Here is a 7,314-nt window from a genome sequence, read left to right as displayed (position 1 = left end):
GGGGAAATGGCTGTTTCAGTTTCCTTTTTGTGTGACTCCATTTACTTCATGCTCACTTTTGATGGTGCACAGCAATGGATGTTCAAATATAAATTGTGTGCCAATTCACAGCTCCATTTCTCCATACACGTGCAATAAAAAGTAGCTGCTCCCCCCCAAAAAAAAATCACAGAGGAGAAGAACATGGAGGGGAACCAAAGAAGTGGGGAGGCCATGGTGCACTGCCACTACCATTGCCATCTCCCTACATGGGCATAGGTCAGCAAAATGGACAAGCACCACTCCCTCATTGCCTTTCTCTTTCTCCTTGGGCTGCCTTTGAGCTTCTTCTGCTTCCTTCTCCTTAAAGCCACTCCTACCAGTAAGAGTTATAATACTGCTAGGTTGGACTACATGTCTCTGTAATGCATGGAAACTGCAGCCACCAAAAAAACCATCACAAAAGTAGTTTGGGAAACAATCGAATGTTGGGGGAGAAACTGAGACAGGTCAATGGGCTGGACTGTATGTTGTGTGTCCTGCACTTGAGCCCCAACTGAGCAAGAAAGAGCAGAACCATTGAAATACAATGCCTACAACTCAAGTCTGATGACTCTGAAGGATAGCATGGTTGATGGTATCTAAAGTCATTGAGAGTTTCAGGAGAATCAACGTGGTCACACTTGCTGTCTCCATCCCCTGGCACAGTTCCTTCCTTCCTTCCTTCCTTCCTTCCTTCCTTCCTTCCTGCCTGCCTGCCTGCCTGCCTGCCTGCCTTCCTGTCTTTTTAACATGTTTTTTGTGTTTAGGCTTGCAAAGCACACTACACTGTTGACAAGATGTAGCATTTTCACAGGGCTAGAGGGGCTGGCAATGGGAAGGATAGGGTAAAGTTTGCTTCTAGCTGCCCAGTTGCACCCATGTCCTCGAGCTTCTTTCAGTCCTCATCCCCATTTGAAAGAAGCCTGTATCCACAACCACATTGGAGAGATTGTGGAGAAGTCACACCAGAAGAAGAATTCTAACTCAAAAAGAAGGTACGCCTCCACAGATGATACAGCCATCTTCCTTTACTATTAAACACTATTAAACTTGCCAACTCTTCATCAGAGTGAATGGGCTGTCAATTCAGACATTTAAGCCAGCTTCATCCAGAAAAGGCAGAGGTGCTCCTGGTTAGTTGAAAGGAAGCTCATGGAATAAGGACTCAACCTGTTCTGGTTAGGGTTATACTCCCTCTGGAAACTCAGGCTCACAGTTTGGATATACTAGTAGTAAAGGAGAAGGGTTCGCATCAAACTCTAAACCATGACCCATTTTCAAAGGTGACAGTTGTGCCGCCCCCTGTTGAGACAGGAAGTCCTGCCCTAGCTGGAAGTCTGCCGTATGTGATTAGCTGACCCGGTCATATTGTTGCAGAAATCAGAGTCAGAGAGACCACGGAGTGAAGGAAAAAGAGTTTTTCTTTATTAACGCGCGGGCTTTATGGCTGGAATCACTTCCAAAGAGCCAAAAGCCCTGAGGTACATCAGCAAATTGTTTTTATAGACATTCTGACACATATGAAAAAGCTCCCCCTCCCCTTTCCGTGTGGTTTTGCAGTATTCAGCATGTCCTCTTCTAACACAATTGTTTATAGCTCAGGAACTGGGTTATAGGGCATGATAAGCAGAGAACAGCAGAAAACATGATATACAACTCTATGCTGACCTTAGCCTTGTTGACAAGATAAGAAATTCTTGTGTCTCGTCAGCTTACAAACATATATTCTAGAGAGCAAGAGCTCAGCAAGAACATGAGGCACGAGGCTACTTAGTCTGACCCTCTACATTGTTACTACATTTCCCCCCTTAAATGCATAATTTCATTACAATTATAGCATTTCTGATAAGCGAATGCTCATAATAGTCTGCAAAGCACAATACAAAACTTTTTAGAACAGACATATTACTTAACCTTCTGTTGGGCTATTAGAGCGTAGAGGGCAGCAGTTTTACTAGCCGAGACATAAAACAGATTGGTTAAACAGCGCATAAAACAAGGAATGCAAAGGCATACCAGTATCCCTATGAACAACACTGGTAGAATTAGGATGAACAATGCCTTAAGTTAGCTAAAATTTGGGAGCCAAGAGGTTAACCAATCTAGCTAATTGTTTTGTCTCATTGTTATGTCAGCTACTATATTATGCAGATTATTGATTTGAACATCTATAGCATTACTATTATCAGTCAAATTAAAACAACAAAGCGTCTGGTGTACTTCACAGCCTAAATGATGGAAATCAGGTGACCTTCAGGGTCACCTGATGGGGGTCATGTGACCCCTCTACAAACTCGCCATGCTGCCATGGGCCAATAGGAATTAGTTTTAGAGCCCTAGCGGGTACAGGTGCGGAGATGGCCCTCGGGGCCTTTCCCAAGCCACGCCTGGATTGGCCCGGTGGGGTCATGTGACCCCTCTATGAACTCGTCATGCCACTGCGGACCACTAGGATTTGGTTTTAGAGCCCTAGGTGGTACATGGGAGTTTAAGGGTGATTCCTGTCTCTCTGAATTTATCAAGACCTTCACAGACAGTGTGCGGTTCAAAGGGTGCACTTTTAAAGCCCATAACTCAAAGGTGTATGATGGTTACTTTACTCTCAGTCAGCTGATAAAAGAGAAACTGACTGTAGATCTTATTACTCAAGGGGGAAAATTGCTATGTATCACAGTGAAGGGGCTAGATATAAAATTTATCGATTCACTCTGTCATCTACCCATGGCCCTCTCAAAGCTACCAAAAGCCTTGGGTCTTACAGGCAGCAAGGGCTACTTCCCACATTATTTTAACAAACCTGAGAATTGGGACTATGTGGGTCTACTGCCTAAAGCAGAGGGCTATGGTGCCCAATACATGATGCCTAGAGAGAGAGAGGCTTTTTTTAGGGGGAATCCCTAAGAAGAAATGGAGTAGCACTCATAGTCAACAAAAGGGTGGGAAAAGCAATACTGGGGTACAATCTCAAAAACGACAGAATGATCTCAGTGCGAATCCAAGGCAAACCATTCAACATCACAGTAATTCAAGTCTATGCCCCAGCCACTGAGGCAGAAGAAGCTGAGGCTGATCGCTTCTATGAAGACCTACAACACCTTCTAGAACTAACACCAAAAAAAGATGTCCTCTTCATCATAGGGGATTGGAATGCTAAAGTAGGAAGTCAAGAAATCACTGGGATAACAGGCAAGCATGGCCTTGGTGTACAAAATGAAGCAGGACAAAGGCTAGTAGGGTTTTGCCAAGAGAACACGCTGATCATAGCAAACACACTTTTCCAACAGCACAAGAGGCGACTCTACACATGGACATCACCAGATGGTCAATATCAAAATCAGATTATGTACTTTGCAGCCAAAGATGGAGAAGCTCTATACAGTCAGTAAAAACAAGACCTGGAGCTGACTGTGGCTCAGATCATGAGCTGCTTCTTGCACAATTTTGGCTTAAGTTGAAGAACGTAGGGAAAACCACTGAACTGTTCAGGTATGACCTAAATCATATCCCTTATGAATATACAGTGAAGGTGAGGAATAGATTTCAGGGATTAGACATGATAGACAGAGTGCCTGAGGAACTATGGATGGACGTCCATAACATTGTTCAGGAGGCAGCAACGAAATCCATCCCAAAGAAAAAGAAATGCAAGAAAGCCAAGTGGCTGTCTGATGAGGCTTTACAAGTAGCTGAGGAAAGAAGGGAAGCGAAAAACAAGGGAGAAAGGGGAAGATATATCCAACTGAATGCAGATTTCCAGAGAATAGCAAGGAGAGACAAGAAGACCTTCTTAAATGAACAATGCAAAGAAATCGAGGAAAACAATAGAATGGGAAAGACTAGAGATCTTTTCAAGAAAATCGGAGATCTCAAGGGAACATTTTGTGCAAAGACGGGCATGATAAAGGACAAAGAAGGCAGGGACCTAACAGAAGCACATGAGATTAAGAAGAGGTGGAAAGGATACACAGAAGAACTATACAGGAAATATCTGAATGTCCCTGATAGCCATGACAGTGCGGTCACTGAACTTGAGCCGGACATCCTAGAGAGTGAAGTCAAGTGGGCCTTAGGAAGCATTAGTAACAACAAAGCTAGCGGAGATGACAGCTACTTAAAAATCCTAAAAGATGATGCTGTTAAAGTGCTGCACTCAATATGCCAACAAATTTGGAACACTCAGCAGTGGCCACAAGACTGGAAAAGGTCAGTTTACATTCCAATTCCAAAGAAGGGCAATGCCAAAGAGTGTTCAAACTACTGCACAATTGCGCTCATTTCACATGCCAGCAAGGTGATGCTCAAAATCCTACAAGCTAAGCTTCAGCAGTATGTGACCCGAGAACTACTGGAAGTACAAGCTGGGTTTCGAAGAGGCAGAGGAACTAGAGATCAAATCGCCAACATTTGCTGGATCATGGAGAAAGCAAGAGAATTCCAGAAAAACGTCTATTTCTGCTTCATTGACTACGATAAAGCCTTTGATTGTGTGGATCACAACAAACTGTGGCAAATTCTGAAAGAGATGGGAGTACCAGACCACCTTACCTGTCTCCTGAGAAACCTGTACGAGGGTCAAGAAGCAACAGTAAGAACTGGACATGGAACAACTGATTGGTTCAAAATGGGGAAAGGAGTATGACAAGGCTGTATATTGTCACCCTGCTTATTTAATTTATAGGCAGAGTACATCATGAGAAACACCAGGGTGGATGAATCACAGGTCGGAATTAAGATTGCTGGGAGAATTATCAACAACCTCAGATATGCAGACGATACCACCCTAATGGCAGAAAGTGAAGAGGATCTAAAGAGCCTCTTGTTGAGGGTGAAAGTGGAGAGAGTGCAAAAGCTGATTTGAAACTCAACATTAAAAAAACAAAGATCATGGCATCTGGCCCCGAAGAAATGGAAGCAGTGACAGATTTTATTTTCTTGGACTCCAAGATCACCGCAGACGGTGACTGTAGCCATGAAATTAAAAGATGCTTGCTCCTTGGGAGGAAAGCTATGGCAAACCTAGACAGCATAGTAAGAAGCAGAGATATCACCTTGCTGACAAAGGTTCGTATAATCAAAGCTATGGTTTTCCCAGTAGCAATGTATGGCTGAGAGAGCTGGACTATAAGGAAGGCTGAGCGCCGAAGAATTGATGCTTTCGAACTGCGGTGCTGGAGAAGACTCTTACGAGTCCCCTGGACTGCAAGGAGATCAAATCAGTCAATCCCAAAGGAAATCAACCCTGAGTGCTCATTGGAAGGACAGATACTGAAGCTGAAGCGCAAATATTTTGGCCATCTAATGCGAAGAGAAAACTCTCTGGAAAAGCCCCTGATGCTGGGAAAGATTGAAGGCAAAAGGAGAAGGGGACGGCAGAGGATGAGATGGCTAGATAGCATCACTGATGCAATGAATATGGACTTGAGCACACTCTGGGAAAGAGCGGAGGACAGGAAGGCCTGGCGTGCTATGGTCCATGGGGTCACGAAGAGTCGGACCCGACTTAATGACTGAACAACAACGAGGAGAACAACGCAGCTTCCTCTTGGAATGCTAAACCTGGTAGTCCTCATCAATGCGGCTTCCTCTTGGAATGCTAAATACTTTTATACTCACACGATCCATGGGGTATTTGGCGTTGGCGGTCAACAGAGCCTCTGCATGGCCTAAGCAAATGCCAGGGGCTACCCTCACCTTTTTCACAAAAAGGGAGGCTGACAAAACTTGCAGTCTGTAACGTCTTGCTGTGCTTTCTGTCATTAAGCAGAAAGCATCTTTGCTTTGTGTAAGTTTAATTTTCACATCAACTCCATTTAAAAAGTTTTTCTTGAAAAAACAGGTCGGCGTGGAGATGTCCCAACAGGTCTATTTTTTGGCTTTGAGCTGCTAGGTTTGCTCTTTTAATGAAGCCTTGATTGTTTCCTTCCAGACCCGCACATTCGTGTCCCCCAGCTGTATCTTTGTAAAATAGCCCTGCTGAGAATTGTGTTGCTAGCGTATGCTCACTATAGTTCAGCACAGATTCAATGAAAGCATGATAAAGATAAGAATTATTACTCTGACTTATAAGTTGATCCCCCACCATTACATGCAGTTGACTAAAGATGGAGGCTATGGGGTAATTCACCAGGCCTACTGCCGCATCTGCAGCATTGTTGCTTCCATCTTCATTGACAATTTTGCAGCACACATAGAGCAAGGTGTTATTTAGATCCATATAATCTTCACCATTTCCTGCGATGACAAAGTCTAGGGGTGCAGATTCTGTCAGGGCTGACAAGGGGGGTACTTCGATAAACAAACTTCTCTCAATACTGGTCTGCGTAGGTCCAATGCTGAATAGATCCAATTCAGATTTAGTGCATTCTTCAGAGCCACAGTGGATAAAAGCCATGGTTGAGTCTAAAATATATCTCTTTTAGACGCAGCTGGATGTCTCTTCTTTCTTACAACACAGTGCTTCTGACATCTCTTTCCTCTCACAGCTTTTCTTTTAAGGGGGTGGGGTGGTCCAATCAATCTCACCCGTGATGCTTTTCTTTTTCAGCTCCTTTTCCTTTGAATATACATTACACCTGACCCCTCTTGAGAAAGTGGATTGTTCACTCTATTCAGAACTGCATGAGTAACGTGGCCAGCCACATCTTTAGCAATATTACATGCAGCAGTCTTTGCATGTGGTTTGATGATGTCCAAGCCTCTTCTCAAAAGGGGAACTGCTTTTTGGAAAAGGCTCCTGAAAATCTCACTGATCCCTGCTCCGTACATAACAGGGGCTCCGTGGAATCCTGGCAGGGCATTTCCGGCCTGGGCCCTATAATACCCCCTATACAGGGTAGGGTCACCATATGTTTTTAGGATGACCATTTTAAGTTTAAAATACCTGGGATCTCCAGGGGTGAAAGTGCAGCTTCACAACCACCTTACCAAAATGAAGTGGTACACTTTTGTTCTGATCCGTCTTTATTTCAACAGTGATGGTGTCAATGTGATGCTTACTCACAGGTATGTAGTGAGGCTTGTCATAACCAATGTTGACACATTCCTTGTTCTGTCCATGCACCGGCACACAGCGCAGTAAAAGTACATAAAAGTCCCAAACGATCTGGTGCTCCACAATGTCTGTGTAGATATATACGGTGTTAAAGCCTCCTGTAATGTCAGGATGTCCAGTTAATGGCCCCAATATGTGGTTCAACTCTGTACTGGCTAGTAAGCTATACTGTTCTGTGGCTTTAACAACTTTTCCAGACACCACATCATAGTGCATAATCACTTCCGGGCCACCCTGTTTAT

This window comes from Heloderma suspectum, chromosome 5 (genome assembly GCF_057233095.1).
Source record: "Heloderma suspectum isolate Gila_16-S chromosome 5, 16-S_ref, whole genome shotgun sequence".
Classification (NCBI taxonomy): Eukaryota; Metazoa; Chordata; class Lepidosauria; order Squamata; family Helodermatidae; genus Heloderma; species Heloderma suspectum.
The sequence above is the reverse complement of the archived record's forward strand: the minus strand, read 5'-3'. Positions refer to the sequence as shown.